Source organism: Passer domesticus, chromosome Z (genome assembly GCF_036417665.1).
Source record: "Passer domesticus isolate bPasDom1 chromosome Z, bPasDom1.hap1, whole genome shotgun sequence".
Classification (NCBI taxonomy): Eukaryota; Metazoa; Chordata; class Aves; order Passeriformes; family Passeridae; genus Passer; species Passer domesticus.
Genome location: NC_087512.1, coordinates 62,331,614 through 62,351,790, shown reverse-complemented (window position 1 = coordinate 62,351,790; position 20,177 = coordinate 62,331,614). Strand labels below are relative to the sequence as shown.

Sequence of the window (20,177 nt, the reverse complement as noted above, 5' to 3'; positions counted from 1 at the left end):
AATCAAACATAGTCACATTCAGTTTGCCTCTTTTTACCATAAAATATATTTAAAAATAAACTTGGGTCTTGAAATATATCCTATTGCAGTCCCTGTGTATTCTAGTACATTACTTATTAAGACCATTAAAATGACATTTGAAATTAAAAAAACCCAACAAACTATTTTTTTAACAACTAATTCCATAACTTTCTTCAACCATAATAGTTTGTTGTCTTTAACTGATAGATGATGTCTTTCACTAATCATCAAAATTGTAAATATGCTTATAGTTGATGTGACATATAAAGTGCTTATATATGAGTTCTCCTTTTATTTTGCATCATGATGAATTTATCCATATTATTTTCATGCAAAACAAACAAGATTTGCATGCCAGTAATTTTTAAATTTTATTGTTATTTCAACTTTTTTGAAACACCTACTGTTTCTAATTGTCAATATGAATTGGTACAGAACATGATATTTGTTGAAAATTCTCGTCAGGCTGAAAAAATACCCCAGACCATATATTGGGTAATTCTTGTGCTTTTATTATACACTATATTTTACTATATTTAAATCTGGCAATTATCTCATAGTTCACACTCACAAGCTGTTGTCTAACAAGTCCTTAAATCTTACAATACTCTTCCTCAAAAGCAGTGGCTAGCAAATCCTTATTTTCAACAGTGCACTTTAAATAAGATTGCAAATCCCCCATCAAGCTGCTTAACTTTTCTGGTTAACAAGCCAAAACACAAAGCCACAAACTCCCCACTCCCACAACAAAGTTCAGAATAGAGTATGGGGTAGAATACAACAACTGTGCTTAACCCAGTAAAAGCAAGCAGAGATAGAAATAAAGGCAGAAAAAAAAAAGCGAGAGAGAGAAGTAAGTTCACAAGTCTCTAGACCTCACATTATTGCGGCTGCTTGGATGGTCCTGGGCTGAGGTAGTGAGGAAAAAAGCAAAAGAGGAATAGAGGAAAAAGAAAGGGGGCCTAATCTGCTTCCTTTGATATAAACTGGCAGCCTGTGATATAAACTATACTTGTTTTGCCATTTCATCCTCAAACACACAGCCAGCCCATTGAACACTCTTCCAGGGAGTGAGTCAGGAATGACAATGATTGTGACAAGGATGGCAACAGAACACAGGTCTCAAAGTGGAAAAGGAATTTGGTTCAGCACAGCACTGTCCCACCTCCAAGGGAGGGTTTGGGACCCTCTCTTCCAAACACAACTCTTGTGACGCAACAGTCAAAATGTTTGAGAAAAAACATTCCTATGCCTGGTCCTCCACACTGATCATTGAAACTGTAAGCGTAATTTTAATTAGAGGTGCAATATAGGATTTATATCCAAATCTGACTTTGGGAGATACTTTTCTGATATGTAGAGCACTCTATTCTGTACCAAAACCATGCTTTCCATCTAAAAAGGTACCTAGAGGTTAAATGTCAAAATTCAATATTTTAGTCATATCAATAAATTCATATTTGGATAGTAAAGGTACAACATAAAGTCACTTAAAAGGACAATTTTCTTGTCTTTCTCTTCCACTTCTGCTATATTTGCATTGCACAGCTAATATAATTTCTATGAAATTTGAATTCTTTTTTATTGGGCTTTGTTTACACTCTTGAATCGGATTTCTGTATCCTGTTAGCCAAATCAAAACTTTTTTACAGAATAACTGTATAAATATATCTAATGTAAAATATAATGCTTAATTTTATAGGTTTGGATACTACTACAGCTAGATGTATTCTGGTGTTTAATTTAATTTCCTTTCTCAAACAGAGGACTCTAAAGCGGGAAACTTGTAAATGGTCTGAAAATTTGTCTCTATAAAAATATTTTAGACATATACGAGGTATGATCTCTTCATTTTGAGAACTTCACTTGGATCTATGATTAAAATATGCAGCAAAGTCCTACTGAAGCATAAACCTCATTTCTCTTACAGCCAATAGACAAAATTAACAGTTTTAAAGGACTCCAGAGGCAGAACTCCACACAGAATACGGTGGAACTTTCTTTTTGGAACTCGTCTGTGACCTGTCCATGGCCTTTTGTAGAATAGCATTGTGTGAGCAGAAAACAATGGGGAATGAAATGCATATCCTGCATGTGATGCTGTAGTTGTGGTCAAAAGGTATGATGCAAACAACATCATACCTTTTTATACTAGTGTATAAGTATGAAAGAATACAGGAAAAATAAAAAAAGAGCTTAATGTGGTGAAGTTATGTATCTGGAAAATGCAATCAAAGACACATAAAATGACTGAGAGGCACTAAAAGTCAGCAAAAAATGCAGTTGTCACAGCAAAAGACCTGTAATTTAGAACAGACATATGCCATCTCTTGAGGCACTCAGGAAAGCAGTTTCATCAAGAATCCTCTGTCTGCTCCATGGAGGACTTGTTTGACTTGCAGAGTATGCTATTAATGTCCTCACATGTCAATAGGACTGGGTGGGTTTAACTGCCAAGTTCCTGTAGGCAATTTCAAATCAGGTTAAGTTTCGTGTGTTTCAATGAATTAAAAATTATTCATACTGCCAAAGCTGCATGTATGTCCTTTGCAGAAAGGATGGTGAAATGCATAGAAATAAAATGCCTGATGAAAATGAAATGGAGTCAACAGTAGAAATTTGGTAAATAAGGAGAAGGCAAATAGCTCAGATGCTGAAATAATGAGGTCTAGACAAAGGAAGTAATGGTGGAAACAGAGGTTTCCAATGCATTCAAATTGCATTCACTACACAAGTGAGGACTGGGAGGATTAACCTTTGGTATTGACCTTGAACATGCCAAAAATATTACCACAAGCAGAAGCATAGAGTCTTTTCTCAGAAAGCAGCGGCCACACCTGCACTAAACCACAGAGAAAGCTAAGGCTGCCCTGTCATCTAGGCACTGAGGGAATGAGGTCATGCTCCAATCTCAGCCTATGCCACACTGCCTCACTCTGCCACCAGCAGAGAGGGAGTTGGCACAGGCAAGCCTGACTTCTGCCCCAAATGTAGCATGGATGCAACTGGTGGCTCAGGTTGTTGAGGTCAGCCCAACTCTGGAAACAGTGTAGATACAGTCAGAGCCAGCACCATCAGGACCAACACTGCTCATGAGCACAAAGTGAGGCAAAAAATGACCGCTCATTTTAGGATTGTATTTGTAATAAAGAAAATATTATATGTATAGATTTTGGACAGGCTAATCTGTCTGATAATAATTTTCAATTATGCACCTGTATCTTACAGCTCTCATTTTAACAGTAGATAAAGAAATAGTAGTGCATGTATAAAGCACTACATGACACTACTGAGAAATGTGGTCTGTAAAAAATTCTTATAACTGTGACTTGAATTTAATGGGAGGCAATAGATCTAGCTGTGCAAAATGAAATCAGGAGGTGATGCTTTCTCATTTATTAGCGGTCTGGGGTTCCAGTATTTATTTCATATCATAACCGAGTAATAATTTAATAATTTATTTCTTTTTTTTTACCTAAATATGTATTTGATAATTTATTCTGCTTAGAGCATCCCACATGAAGCAGAGATCCTGGAGGGCTAAGGAGAACACCTGGACACAGCCAAAATCAATGCAGTCACTAGAATTTCCTTGGCAGGAATGTCTAGGGTGCTTGCAGCCTCAAGTCCCATATACCTCAGACTGAAGTGAAGTCTACTACTTATGATACTTTGGATGGCATTAGAAAGATTTTTGGATGAAAATGTATCCCTTTTAAAAAACTTTTGAAATAATTTCAGCGACCACAACTAATATAAAAATTCCAGGTTTATCAAACAGTAATAGAAATACATTTTTTGAGCTGTTGGCCATTAATAAAGTAATTCAAAGCTTTTTACTGGTATTCATGAGAATGTCAGAGTATTTTAGAATAGGGACTTTTAGCTTACATTTTACTGAATTTTTTGTGGGTTATTTTGTGTGTCGGTTTTTTTTTGGTTGGTTTGTTTTTTTTTTGTTTTTTTTTTTAGTTTGTCCTGGTTTGTTTTTGTTTGGTTTGTTATTCTGTTTTGTTTCTTTTTTTTCATGTGCATATAGAGAATCATTAGAGAACATTAAAATAAAATTTCAATAATAAATTCATGTGATCATATTTTACTCAAGAAAAAATCCATTATTTTATGAACAAGATGAAAAAAAAATGTATTTGATTTTTTTTTCAGGACAAAAGAATGGATGTGCTAATTAGAGCTATACAGAAGTTTTCTTTCAGAGTACTTGACTTTTACAGCTAAGATTCTTTCCTGATAAGAGAAAATAATTTTTAAATCAAGTTTCTAGATAATGTGATTTTTCTAAATTATTATTTGTTCTTTCATTGTATTCTTCTGTAATTTAATTACATTACTTTTTAATCTTCTGTTTGTTTGTTTCTATACAGCAGAGAAATACTGAAGTAAAATTATCAGGGACAGTGTCAAATGCTTTGCATAAATCCAGGTGGATGATGTCAGTTGCTCTGCCTCTTATCCAGTGCTCTATCCCCATCACAGAAGATCACCAAATTTGTCAGGCATGATTTCCCCTTTGCAAAGCATCTTGGTTGTTACCAACCACCTCTTCATTTTCCGTGCCTTAACATAGTTTCAGGGAGAATCTACTTCATGATCTTGCCTGGCACTAAGGTGAGACTGACCAGTCAGTAGTTCCATAGGTCTTCTGCTTTCCCCCTTTTATAGATGGGGGTTATATTTTGCTTTTTCCAGTCACTGTCTCTCACAATTTTTCAAATTTGATGGAAAATGACTTAGCAGCTATGACAGCTCTCTCGGGATCCTGAATCTCATCGGGTCCTCCCATAGAATTGTACATATTCAGGTTCCTTGGGTGGTCTCAAACCTGATCCCTTCCCATAGTGGACTTGGGGTCATCATTCTCCCAGTTCCTGATTTTGAGTTTGTTCTCAGTTTGGGTAGTGTGGCTAGAGCACTTCCTGTTGAAGACTGAGATACAGAACTCATTGGGAACCTCACCCTTCTCTTTGTTCAGGGCAGTCAGGTCTCCTTTTTCCTGCAGCAGAGGGCCTGCATTATCCCTAGACTTTCTCTTGTTTGCAACACACCTATAGAAGCTCTCTTTTATCCTCAATATCTTTGGCCAGATTCTAATCTATCTGTGCCTTGGCTTCCTTAACCTTGTCCCTAGCTTCCTTTGCAATTCCCCTGTATTCCTCCCAGGTCACCTGTCATTCTTTCTACTTGCTGAAACCTCTTTTTTTTCCTCTGAATTTGCTCAGCAACTCCTTTGTCATCCATGGAGGCTTCCTGTGATTTTTGCCCAATTTCCTCCTTATAGGGGTCCATTGCTTCTGGACTGATTCTAAAACAAAATTACACTGTTCTCTTAACACTTGTTGTTTATTGATTAAATTAATTATATTTAAAGTATATATATCTGGTATTTAAAATTATGTTTTACGGATAATTTTAATTAAAATCTAGTTCCCAGCCCTAATGTTCACATTATGAGTAAGTAAAGGCCAATAGCCTAACAGAGAAATTATTCCTTTTCTCTTTGTAATATACTTAAATACAAGTATAAAAGCTAGCAACTTGAACTCGACACTATGAAATTGCTTCAGAAAACTAGCATAGACATGAGAGTAGGTGAGAGAAGGAGCTAAATTATAAGCTTTGGAGTCAGGCACTCAAAAAGGTTAGAGAAAGAATAAGAATTGAGCCAAAATTTCTTAATAGATTAAACATTTTCACATGAGGACTCTAAATAGCTAACAAAGCTAAACAACAAAGTTAATAATTTTTTTTAATATATTTTATTTTACACTTCTATATATAAAATGTTCAAGTACTTTGCATTATACAGTTCGATAGCTGAACCACACCTCAAAAATCTCCTTTCATTTAAAACAGTGTTCTGTCTTTCCACATGACTCATACTCTTCAAAGCTGATTTAAAACTGCCCTTAACTGTCTCATTACCAAAAAATCAAAATTCTAACAGCAGTAAAAATTCAAACAGTGTCAATGTGTACATCCTGCATATAGATTGTATATAGCTTTTATAAATATTTAGGTTTAATCTCTCTTTCTGTGATGGACTGGAATTGGTTCTGTCCTGTCTAAACCTTGGACTTACCAGTCAGTGTTGCTGCATCTTGGAGTGGTATGTTCACAGTGAAGCACTCAAGATCACCCTCTCTATCCACTTTAGCTGTTTTTGTCTACAGCATCTTCACCATAATGCATCTACATTTCAGTGATATCTAAGTCCTTGTTTCTTTTCTCTTGCATTCCCTTCAGATAGTCTCACAGTGCACTCTAACATTCAAATGCAAAATGCCCTGAGAACAGTAATGGCCCTCAGTAACAGACATCGTGTTCCCAGTACTACAGTTCCCAGAAGGACAGTTCCCACGAGGACAGTGATAAGTACACATCAATTTGTTTGCACAAAAGCACTGTCATAGGGATGTTTCATCCATGTTCTTTCTGGATAGGTGATGCAAACCTTGAAGATGCACCTTATCAACAGACATGCAGTAAAAAAAAAAAAAAAAATAAAGCTTGTGGATGTTACTATTTGAATTATAGATCAGTGCTGGAATACAAAATTTTTTCAGCTTATGATATGGGACATGATGCAGCTGGGTAGTTCAAATAAACCACTCAGCTCCAGGTACACATGCTTAAGAGACAACAATAAAATGTCAACCCAACTCTAAATGCACACATTTGGTATTTAAAATTCCAGTGTGCATTTACTTCCAGGAACTTAGCATTATCATCTTCAACAACTATTTGTTAGAGACAAGTTGTTGTCTTCAACAACAGCAATCATCGTCTTCACATTAATTTGCCCCTTATTACTATTACATTTCTGAAGTTTATATTTTTAAAGTTTTCTTCCTATATATGATTTTTTTAATATCATAATTTATTTTAACAAAAAAAAAAGAGAGTGTGAAAAGTAGAAACGCATACGGTGGTATAAAAGCCAGTACTTTAAAACAACTGCTAAATAATTTGAAGTAGGACAAAGCAAAATTAATTTTGGAGGCTGTGCTTCACAGATGAAAGTTAGCCTTAGGGGTCTATCTCTGCGGATATTGCTTGTGGGGGCACGTTAAATACCCCCTTTAGACAGCAAAAACTTATATACCACGTCCACTTGCAACAGAACTATACCTGTTTGACTTAAAGACTCCTTTGCTCAGTCACAGGCTCTTTCAGGTCATTGCTAAGCTGTTTTTTTGTTTATTTCTTTTAGAAGATTGCTTTAAAATGTTTATTAAAAAGCATTGTCCTGGTTTAGAGCAAATCTGGGAGAAAACCTCCAAAGGTTGGAGGTTTTCTCCCAGAAAAAGGTTGGGTCCCTCCAGAAAGCAAATCCACGCGGCCTCTCCCCCCCGCCAGTTCGGGAAGGATTCCTCAGAGAGAAATGGAAAGAACCTGTTATTTAACACTGAAAACACTCCCCAGCACACAAAATGAATGATACTGGATGACAAAACTGATTCACTGCTCTGAAGAGATGACAAATCCGGTGGGTGGTTGCTGTACTATCGGTCCCTCCAGTGCCGGGAATGGTTGCTGCAGCCACAAAGTGGAAACTCGGTGTTTCCCAGGTCCAGTCCGGAGCAGGCTCGAGTGGTTCCAAGAAAAGGGAAAGAAAGACAGGCCAGGGAAAATTCAGACTGCCTAGCTAAACTAACTAATGAGCAGAAGCAAAAGCAAGAGCAAAAGCAGGAGCAAGAGCACAAGAAAAAGCAAGAGCAAAAAGCAAAAGCTGCCCTATGTACTGTGCCATCTGTGTCCCGCTGACTGTGGGGGAGTGAGCAGGCTGATAACAAAACAAAACTTTGCTTTTATGAGCTAGTCTTGAAAGCACAGAACATAATATCCAGCAAAAACAGAACAGATGATTGGGGATACAAGCATCATAACATCACCCTAGGTTATACGTAAAGTTTTCAAAACACTTTGCCTGATAATTAAGTGTTCTGATATTTAGTGAACTACATACACTGAATGCTTCCAATTTTTTGTCCACTCAAAAAATACTGCAGAAAATGCTTTTGTGTGTCAAGGTTTCTCTCCAGTGCTTCCCTCTGAAATAGGGAGCTTGTTTCAGTGTTGGTTTCTTAGTGTTTCTTCATTACTTGGTAAACCTGAAAACACAAAACAAAACCAAACATAAAAATGCAACAAATAATAAAATTAAAAATTAGCAATAATATAATTTACAGTTTTTATTCTATATTTACCAATTAAGAACTTGTCTACATTGACTTGGCATGATGGTTGTTATCTTAGCATCTGTGTAGGATAAGTATAAGTAATTAGGTAATGAAATTTTGAACCTGTTCACTTTGGGATTCAACAATCGAAATATCTGCTATCAAAATTAGTGCACTCTTTGATGCATTTTAATATATATAGTTGGGTCAATTTCAGCAGAAAATCACAGGTCCCTTCCAATTGGGATGAGCCCGATTGGAAGGGACCACAATGGGTCATCTGGTCCAGCTGCCCTGTTCAAGCAGAGCTGCCACACAGAACATGGCACAGGATTGTGTCCAGATGGTTCTTTGAATATCTCTACTGAGGGAGACTCCACACCCTCTCTGGATGAACACTTCCAGTCTCCTGCACAGTAAAAAATTCTTCCTCATGTTCAGGTGGAACTGCCTCTGCATCAGTTTCTGCCCATTGACCCTTGTCCTGTCACTCATTACCCGCAAGAAGAGCCTGGCTCCATCCTCTTGATGTCCTCCCTTCAGGTACTTACAAACATTGATAAGGCCCTTCTTGGTTTTCCTTTTGAGGCTGGACAGGCCCAGCTCCCTCAGCCTTTCCTTGTAAGACAGATGCTTTGGTCCCTTAACCTTCTTTGTACCCCTCCCCTGGACCCATCCCAGGAGGTCCATGTCCCTGTTGTGCTGAGGAGTGAAGGGCCTGGATCACAAATTTTATGAGGATTGACTGAGGCAACTGTGGGTTTTTAGCTTGGAGAAAAGGAAGCTCGGGGGGACCTTATTGCTCTCTGCAACTACATGAAAGGAGGTGGGAGTGTGAGGGAGAAATACATACTCTTCACCCAGGAAACAAATGGCAGGACCATAGGAAATGGCCACAATTTCCATTGAGCCAGGGGTGGTTTAGATTGGATATTGGGAAAAATTTCTTCATGTAGAGGGTTGCCAATCACTGGAACAGTTTGTACAGGGAAGTGGTTGAATCACCAGAGATGGAGCCATTTAAAAATGTATGTAAATGTGGCTCTTAGGGACCTAGTTTAGTAGTCACCTTGACTGGTGACTGGTACTGGGTAAATGGTTGGACTGAATGATCATAAGTGTCTTTTGCAGTCTAAAAAGTCCTATGATTCTGATATATTTTACTTGTAATAAATATCAAGGGCCACCAAGACACATAAACACTTGTACATGAACAAAGTGATAGATATACAGGTGCAAAATACAATATGGGAATCCTTTCATACACAGAAAACTGTAACCCTGCAATTCACTAGCTGACAAAACTATGTCATTCTTGGATATAAGTGTGCTTAGACATCACAGAAAAAGAGCAAATCTCAAACCCCTTAAGAATAGCTAGGAAAACGAACACATTATTAATAGCTTATTTAAAACCATATGGGGTGATACATTGTGAGGTATTACCTTGATTTCCATTTTAAACTTCTGCAGGAGTTCCTTGGAATGGTGACTCTATCTCTTCAGGGTGTATTTCAGGGTCTTCTGGAGAGTTCCCATAAATATATAATTACACAGGATCAATATATAACCCAGTTAATTTTCTAAATTAGAAATAATCATTTTTTTCAAATAGAAGAACACATCTGCCTTGCTCTCCCTAAGTCACCAAGACCAGACTTTGTGTTGCAGAGTCACAGAAAAAGCAAATCAAATATTTGAAAAACATTTTCTGCTAGTCCCGCTAGAAGAGCACAGTGTGTTAAATTCATGCAATGGATATTTTTAAGTTTCTATGAAAAGGGGTTACTGCCTTGTGAATTCCACATTTGTTATTTCATTCAGTGCATGTCTGCCAAATCTGGGGAGATTCTGGGTGCATCTACCTAGAACATGCATTGAGATATTTAGACACAATATAAAAAGACATCTATTTTCAAAATGATAAAAATACCAAAGAAAGATGCATGGTGGAGTATAAATTCAGAAGTCCTGTGTTTACAAGCCATGACCCATTATTACAATTCATATAGTAGCTCACTGACATGCACAAAATGGAAGATGTGGTATGGAAACCCTTAAGGCATGGCAACAACATACTTTTTATTGCTTCACTGTTGTTTCATGTATTCAAAAGTTAGTAGGGTGAGGGTAGTTAAGCTTCTGTGATTTGACAAGAGGATTTCTCACCTGACCAGGCTACATAAAGACAATCCCTTTTAATCCAGTTGGGGATTTCTCCTGTCTGGATACAGTCAAACACTATTTTTTCTGTTTCAACATATTCTAAATCACACTTTGCTTTCCCAATGTTTCTGAAAAGCTTCGTTGGGAGGTGTGTCCTATCGTTAAAAAGAAAAAAAAAAAGGAAAAAAAGAAAGAAAGAAAGAAAGAAAGATTATTTTAAAAAAAACCCCTTAGAAGTTATTTGTAAGGAAGTTAATTTATAAAGAGGCTAATTTTTAAGGAACTTCCTGTAGAAAAAGTAGAAAGAGAAGACATTGATGTTTTAGCACAGGGTTGTCAAATAAGCCTATTTCAGCATATTTTATAATAGAGTGGAAAAAACTTGCACAAGCCAGTTGAAATGTTTTTCTGCTTTTTATACAAGATATTTCTAAGTTAGTGATTTCTTTCACAATATAGATATAGAAAATACTTTAATACTTTCCCCCTATAAATAGACATAAAAACTACAACAGCATTCTTCAAAATATATTTTTCTCTCTGTGAAAAGAGCTACTTATTTTTCTATGTTATATCTATCTTTGTTTTATTAACTATTCAATATACCTTGTGTCATCCATAAGTTCATTTCCACAAAAATGGAAATAGGACAGAATGTCAGCTTGAGCATTATTAAAAACTTCTTCCCGAACAGATCTTTCATCTTTGTTCTTCCTGATAAGCTGATAGATGCATTGCTGTGCCTCAGGAACATCACAATATATGGTGTGAACCTAACATGGATGAAAAGTTGCATTTCATGCAGTTCACATAACTGAAAGGCTAGAAAAACATGTTTTTTCCATGGTACCATTCTCATGCTTCATTAATTTATCTTTATAAAAAATGTCATGAGTATTCAAGTTGGTCTTTAATAATGTGTGTTCTTCAGAAAATCTTACCAGTAAACTAACGTCTACAAAATAAGCTTTCACCATTTTTAAGACTATAACATCAATAAACTAAACTGCACTCTTTTTCTTTCATGAAATTTTTAGAAAGCTCATTAAATAAACTTTCATCTTTGCCAAAACTGTATTCTTACCATCTTGATAAGAGATTTCAAGAATATTAGCACTGTCACTTGAGGTTTCATTGCCTTGTAAAATCTTTCACTTTGTAGGAGCTCAGTGACTTCCCTCTCTCGTTTCTGTAAAGATTCTTCTATCTCTTGTAGGATGGTAAGTGCTTGCCAAAGATGTTGCTTTTCCACTGACCAGTCAGTCTTCTCTTCTTCATTAACTGCCTGCAAGCAAAAAGATAACTCTTATACATTAAGCCAAGATCTAAATTTTGAATGCTTTCATACAAACCTACTAAGAATTTAATGAACAAGGTGGAGCAGAAATTAAGAAAAGCAAATTAAATATTGAATAAGATGATTTCTTTCATTCCAATGTTCAGAATATAGTCTTTTCTATGTCAAAGAGGTGGATACTTAAAAGAACTTTGTAGCAAAGTGTCTACCATCAAATATATAATGACAGCCACAGCATACTAATGGTGATTCCAGAACCAATGAGTTTGTTTCATTATTGTGATGCTTTAATCATTAATCATAAATGTATCATTCTCAAGCCATGTATATATTTGCACACATTAATTACTACCAGTTCGGCCCATAGTTGATTTCAGCTTTTGAAAGATTAATCCTGATTGACTTTGAAATACCTGCTGTAATCCCATAAACAAATTATATTTGTTATGTTAAATTTATAGTTAATAGTTAATTAATAGTTAAATTTATATTTTTGTGCTCACTTGGTCTGTTTTTAATACTAAAACCTTTGACACATCTGAATTTTGTCCTCCTGCCGTTTCAGACTTTTGTTGAAGAATTTTTATCTGGAAATTCATGAGGTCTTGCAATCTTTCCACATGTAAACTGATGTTGTGTAGTTCCTGTAAAGCTGAATTGAAAGCAATAGAAAACCAGGTAAGAATAACTTCAGCATTTTTATCTGCAGTTCCAACAGTATTGTCTCTTTAGAAATCAAGACACTAAAGGGACAATACTTTCCCTTTAGAAATCAAGAATTTGTCACAAACCAATATTTTTTTAATAATCAATATTTCATTTTCACCAATAACTCATTTTTATTTATTTAAACTCAAAGAATTTTCAAGCTTTGCTTTGCTTTACATTTCCAAAGGAAAGGCTACAATTGTTGAAATAAACCTACTGAGAAATTATGCTGACTGTAAATAGCGAGGTGTACTAAGGAGTTTGGAATCATTACAGGCAGTATTTGTAGCTTCAACATTATTTTATTATTCCACCTGCACACAGTATTGAAAAGGAAATACTTATATTGACTTCAGCAGGTATGCAGCTTAGTGTAAACAAAAGAGCAAACAGGGAAGAAACATAAAAAGATCAAGAAACTCTGCATCTGAAACACTCACTCAGTGTGTGCTGTGTATAAAGGTAATCTAGCTTTTTACACAAGTTTTCTAGAATCCAGACCTGCAAGACAAGAAAAGAAGAATAGCAGGAAATCAATGCCAATTTTCATTATATTTCCTTGGGGAGAATAATCAATAATAAGGAAATAATGTTGTCGCTACTTAGGTATACAACAAACACAAATGGGTACTGAGCAGTAAAATTAGAAGTCACTGGACAAGAAAATACAGAAACAAACCAGAGACTGCTCAAGCACCAGTGTTTTCACAAGAGCCTCAGTCAAGGGGTCCTGAGTTTATACTTTCTCAAGCACTTGTCCACACTGCTGAAATGAAAATGATAACAGTGACAAAATGATTGATTCTCCTAAAACAGTTAAATAACAAAAGCTTTTGGAAGAATTCTGATGACAACCCTGCAGAAAATGTTATGCATGCCAAGTGTTAACAGCATTATCTGCTTAACAGAAAATATTCCTTCTTCCCACAAGCCTTAGAACATAGTATCCTCATCATTTTAACTCTTCATTATAATACTTTTGCTACATTTTCTCGATATATAATAATTAGGTCAAAAGATTTGTAAACCCCAGGGTTTGTTTTGTTTTGGTTTTTTTGGCAGTTTATCAGTAAGGCATAGGATATTATAACTGTGGGCGCAGCTCAATGTGTTTGAAAAGTAGAAACCCTGATTATAAATACTGGTGCCATGCAGAACTTAAACGGAAGGTGGTGCTAGGACACTTCAAAAGAGAAACTTTAAAAACTGCCTGAGATCTTTACTCAGAAATCATACAGAAATTTGCATTCAGTTTCACGAATTCAAAAACAATCTGCCTCACAGACCCCAGACCCCCTCCCTCCCCCATGACTCCCTAGCACCAAGTTGGGTAAGGTCTTCCTGAATTCGTGTCTTGGAGAACTGCAATGAAAACTGGCTGTAACAAAGCAGTGTTGCAAAATTAAAGAGTTGCACATATTGAACAGAGCAGAAGTCTGTGCAGAAAATAATAAATATTAGGCTATGTTTACCAATACCACCTATTACAAACCAAACAAATTTCTTTTTTTTTACACATATGCTGTTAATAAATTAAAGTGCCATTACTACAGATAAAGTTGGAAAGCCTCAGGAACTTTAAGGAGCTTTCCCTGGGAGCCACCCAATAAGGTAGTTTTGGTGCTGTGTCATCCAGCTGAAATGCAATATTGCAGTAATGTAGACAATGAGATGCTTTTGTTGATTTTTAATTTTAATTGCTAAATAGGGAAGAAGCAATGTGCTGTAATTGTAATTTTAAAATTCTTCAAAAAAGACATAAAAAGTGGAATGCAAGAGAAATGACCATCTAATAATTTTTAGTGGAAAGAAAAATCTAGTAAGACAAAACAGCATATGTCATATTCATTGCTGTTTAAGGGTGAAAACATACATTTTTCTCTGAAATAAAGGAAGGCAAGTGCATAGTAGCTCAATATTCACCAATTTAGATGTACGTATCTAAATGTATACAGGCAGACAAACAGCACACACTGGAAACAATAGCATGAACACCATCTGACTCCAAAAAGAAAACACAAAATCTGTTTCTTTACCTTTTCTTCTCTCCAGTTCTGTGTTCTTTTTTTCATTTGGTAAAGAAGATATTCCTTGTCTTGGATCAGTTGTCTGTTTCTTTCTCTCAGGTTCTGCAGGCAGTAAAATAAGGCAAAAGGGATGAGAATTGCAACACTATTTTTCAGAAAGGCATACAGTTTGAGTTTTTTTGTTCTACGCTTTGAAAATTCATGACATTTGGACCAGGCAGACAGACATTTGGATCCACCCTGTGGATCTTAAAAAATTAAAATTCCTCATTTGGCAATGATCATCTGTGGCCAGAGGTAGTCTGTTTCTAAAGACCCTTTCTAAATGCTTGAGGACTCTAAACCTTTTCCTCAGTTGCAGAACAGAAGGAGGAAGAGGAAAACCTTAATATCTATTCATCATCAAATAAACAGCACATCCTATATATTCTAGGAATATCCTTCACAGATTATTTGCATGAAAGCAAAGATGTTTTCAAGTGCATAGCACAGATAGGCCAAGCTATGAAAACTGGTTTGGAAGCATACCGTGCAAAGATTTATTATTCTCCAGAAGGACAAAACCATAGCTTGTTTTAAAGTAAAATTTTACAAACCACCTGTTTTCATTAAACTGTCTGTCTATAAGAAGAGAGCATTAATTGTAAGGCCTGTTCCTGCAGCCTCTGTAAATGTGTGCCATGTAAAACAGAAATACTTGTTTACCTTAACTGTATCTTGCCAATGTATGCTGCTCTTGTTCATCAGCTCTTGGTAAGCCTCTAAATGGGATTTCAGACATCTCATTTTCTCACTGTAATGTTTCTTTAGAGTAGTTATAGTCTCCTCCTTTATAACAAAATATTTTTGAGAAAATTAATAGTGATGAGAACAGAAAGGCGCAATAAAGGAAACTGTTTCCATATCAGGTTCTCTTTATTCTCTTTATTCAATGTTTTTTATTGTCTGCAAACATTTACTATTGGTCACAGGAGGTTTGTACTGTCATTAAATGCAGACTTCAAGCAAAACTTACTTCTAAAATAACTTATATTTAATGTTTTTTTTTTCAGAAATAAAAGCCATAGCCTTTCTCAGAGCAGATCAGAATGAAGTCACCCAAGTGCAGTTAAGCAATTTTAAAGAAATTAAACTTAGACAGGGAAAGTTTGGGAGTATCATTAAAAAAAAAAATCCACATAACAACAAAAATTAGAGCGATTATGTGAAGTAAGGTCATTACACATTGTTTGTTTGCATCACTGCCCAGGAGGCTGTTGTGTCTTGCTATGCATCTGTATTCTTCCCTGTTCTCTTCCCTTAGTGATCTGTAGTCAGTTGAAAGTGGAAGAAGTGACTGTGCCAGGGGTACATCCCTAACAAATTCAGAAATGGATTTACACTGGTATACAATGCTTGTGCAGATGTGACAACCTGAGAACAAGATGAAATCTTGTTCTACTCCAAAGGGTATCTAGCCCTTGTACATGACATACAGGAAATTCTCTAGATTTTACTTGACATTCAGAAGAGTTTGTTCACTTCCCCTTGATGGCTTTAGAGGAACTTCTGAATCTCCTCTTTCTAAGTGCCCACAGTAAACTTTAATGGTCTGGAAAGCATTGTTCTTCATAGGAACTGAATGCTTGTCTTACCATGGATCAGAAAAGGAGAATGATGTGACAAATAGACAGAAACAAGAAGCTGTAACTGCAAGAAAAGATGTCAAAAGAGTAGTAAAAAATGATGCAGGTAATTCCATCTTTTTGGGAGAATTATTGACTAATGGAATGCAGAAATGCTTCCACTAAGGAAAGAGAGGTATTGTGGAATTTAGGTCACATCTGAGACTGACTCTCAGCTCCAGGCTCCAGTCTCACCATTTTTCCCCCCAACTTTTCCTCCTCCAGGCAGAGCCATTCTGGATCCTCATTGTCACCTTGAAGGAGTTTACACGTTAAGAGATTCTGTTATGCTATAATCTACGCTGAAAAAATATTGCAAGGCTAAAGCCAAGCTAAGTAAAAAGCAGATAAAGAATACACACAGAAAAATAAAAATCCATAAAGGCAGTACAGCCTGGCACAGCCCTTAACAATGCAGACATTCTTGAGAGGCACAGCCTACAGAAATGCAAGTGTTGAAACCATGGTGCCAGTCATGACATGAAGGTGTTATTAAGATAAAATTTCAGTAACAGGTAAATTTTAGAAAAATCTCTGCAATTGTGCCAGACAAAAAGTAAAACCAGACTTCACAAAGTTGTAAGATAAAATACACTTCAAGATACACTGGCATTATTTACAGGCACAAAGAATGGTACAGGAATGGATATTTAATTGTGAATGAAGTAGATTTTATCTCTCTGTATCACTTTGATTAATGGTCAAGAGTTCTAATGCTCCAGTATAATCACCTGCTTTTCTTTCCTTATATCATCTAGTTTTCTCATTATCTTCACGTGTCTGTTTTTCATTTCCTGCATGTCTTTTACAATCTGTGGAGGAAGAAGGGAATTGTAAACTCAGAGCAGAAGGAAGAAGGAAATGATAAACTCAGCACTACCAACACCAGCTGTAATGAACCAGAGACAAGTACTCAGCAGAGCTACAGACCAAAACTTTCAGGCTTCAATAAGAGAAAGTATGTTATACTATTGAATACAAGCCTGTGAATTACTTGAAATGGAATTTCTCTTTTGGTCCTAACATTGTACCTCCACTTCTTCCTTTTTAATGTTGTGATCTAAATAGAAAAGGTATATTCATATTCATTATAACAATTCTAAATTTCTTGAAAAAGAATAATAGCATTATGAAGCCTATAACTGGGAGAAAAAGGCAATCAGTGTGGGAGACTGCATGTCTTCATTTAAGAGTTAGAAAAAGAAAGTGATTAAAGAATACACTCTATTTTATGTTGTATTTCAGTAAAATAATCTGAAATCCTACAAAATTGATATAACTTTAAGGTACACTGGCAGTTTTAATGACTAATAAATAGAGATGTGTACATCAAGGATGGACAATTTGAGCATTTTCCTGTTTGAAAGTGAATCATTGAAGCTTTAAATTGCTTCAGGTTCCTCAATGAATCTCTTTAATTAATTTTTGTTTTAATTCAATTCATAATAGTCACTAAAGGAAAATTCCACCAGCTCCTGTCCTAGCTTCTGCTGTCGATTTTTTTTTTTGACATAGCTGTCTGATAGGTGCAATGTCAAATTGCATTGACACAGGAATGAGGTTAACAGATACTGCTTAGTCAAGTACGGCAGTAATGAACAGGATCATATATAAATGATAAAAATCTAGAACTTTTCTAGAGATTTCTCTGGTTTCAGTTCTTCATTTAAGCTTCACATGATGCATATTCTGCTGACAGTGAGCAGCTCAGCCAAATCAAAACAAAAATAATAAAATCTCAGATTATTTATTGTGGCTGATGCATTATTTGAAAATAGTTGTGGTTATTAGCATGGATCTAGGCTGACAGATTAAATCTTTATTAATATTTACAAGCAGTTGACTTGGGAGTGAGGAATCTCTGCCACCTGACACTGTCACAGTTCAAATGACATAAAAGTAACCAAGAAGCAATGCAGTCTTGAAATACACTCTCCTATTTACCCCTCATCCACAAAAACTAATGTGGAAGTAGAGAAATTTTAGAGACACAATCAAAAGTTTAAGACACAAGAAAAGCCTCTTTGAGAAGATTGAAAAGCTCCAGATGGGCTCCAGATCTCATCACCCACAGAGGTCTGAGCCATTTTAGTAATTGGTTTCAGGTATTTAACTTGTGTTCTACAGCTAGCTCAGCAGTCTGTATGTAGTCTGTACAAAAGAAATCACCACTAAGCATTTTTGATTCATACTAAAACACCAATACAAGACCATATCTAGTGGAATAAAAAAAAGCAAGGAAACCAGTAAACCAGGATATATGTCTATTTGTTTTTATTTTACATACAGACAACTGTGTACAAATGATGCTCCATAAATTATATAAGTCTAAACACCAAATCAGAAGTCATTCTAGTTTCTGGCACCAAAAATATTGTAACAGGATAAAACCCTCACACTTCCAGTCACATACCACTTCCAGCAATGAAGAATAATGATGAGAAATATAAATATAAAAAGGCAAGGATTTCCTCCAAACACAGTTAAAAGGGACTTTTCATCTTTAGACACTGACCTGGGAAAGGCATTTAAGCAACTTACAATCTGATCTAAGTTAAGATGGCACTTTGATATTAATGTTCACATTTTTACACCAATATTCAAAATTTAACTGCAGGCTTCCAAATGTGAATCAAAAAGCCAGCCTACTGGACATAAGGATTCTGTGAATTGAGTTTATACAATGACAGTGATTATGACAATTCATCCAGTTTATCCTAAGGAAAGGGGTGCTTTCTTATACTGTCAATTTTTAAAATATTATAAACTATTCAATCATTGGGAACTTTCTTTGAAGGAGAGGGATGTTTGTTTTTGGTTTTGTTTTTTTTTTTTTTTACCTTGATGATATGCAGTGTAGCTAAGCTGTATGGAATGTATGGCACTTCTTTGGCTGTACATTCCTCCAACTCAGTTTCTTTGTGATCAGCAGCAGAACAAACTCCAGATGTGGTTAACTGATCTAGTGTAAAGCAAAATTTACCTTATCAACTAAAATGCACTGCAACTTCACATGTACATTTTACATTTTAAATTTTTTATTAGAGGCATTAACTACTTTCTTTTTTTTTTCCTCTAGTAACAAAATAGGCCCCTGGGAGGAGAAATACAGCAACTCAGACTTGTCAGCTTTTATCTCTGGACACCATCATACAACCTTATGTTTGACAATTACTTGTTCCTGAATACTCTGATATTCATTACTTACACATATTTATGTAAGTAAAACTAAAAATTAAAAATCAGGTTTAAAAACCATGCAGAAACATGTTGCCTTTTAAGAAAACTAGCTTTTACCACAATTAAGAGGACACTTTATATCCTGGGAAATTATCTTTTACAAGTTATTTGATAGACACATTTTTTTTAACAGAGTATGACACAAAATTAATTTTTTTTCTAATCTTCCTTTATGTTAAATAAGAACATAAAATTACTTTTTTCTCCCCAGTCAGATTGCTCTTCCAATAGGAAGTCAGCTCTGTATTGCTCTGCTTAATACAGAGCTGACTTCCTATTGGAAAATTAATTTAAGTATCACAACCCAATATCATTATTAACTAACAGGAGAATAAGTTAAAAAATATTGATGTAATTACCTAGAATAGTGACTTGTGTATATCTAAGCTAAATAATTTTATTTGGAAATCCAAGTAACCCAGGTAAATTCAATCAGAGCTCACATACAAGGGGCAAAAGAAAAGAATAAACCTCTTCAATTTCTTTAAGGTATTATCTGTTCCAGAAAGCAAGAATAATACTTGCTTTGTAAATATACCTTTTTCTTGAGTTCTGTCTTCACTCCATCCAATCAGGGAATTCAGAAATGACCACTTGTTTATATTCATTCCAAGCTTGTGCAACCATGAGTTTCTCTCTCTGTCTGTTAACAAAATTCAGTGTTAAAATATTGTGAAAATCATTGACATTCTTGCTCTGATTCTCTTTGTCTAAAAAGTGTTTTAAGTAATTAAAAGGGATACAAAAATGTGAGTGACTGGGAAGTAATTGAGAAAACCAGAAGCACAAGAAGGTTGTGTGAGGACTTGTGTGAGACTTGAATGGTTCCCCTTGCTCCTGAAAATAGAGATATTGA

The 20,177-nt window shown here is 35.5% G+C and overlaps 1 long non-coding RNA gene across 1 annotated transcript; it reads left to right on the top strand.

Annotated features, from left to right (window-relative positions):
- Positions 1-1,159: 1,159 nt before the first annotated feature.
- LOC135289578 (uncharacterized) lies at positions 1,160-19,401 on the top strand. The gene is made up of 4 exons (XR_010352331.1): positions 1,160-1,301; positions 12,248-12,360; positions 16,906-17,039; positions 19,161-19,401. It is a non-coding gene; the product is annotated as an uncharacterized LOC135289578 (long non-coding RNA).
- The last annotated feature ends 776 nt before the right edge of the window (positions 19,402-20,177 follow it).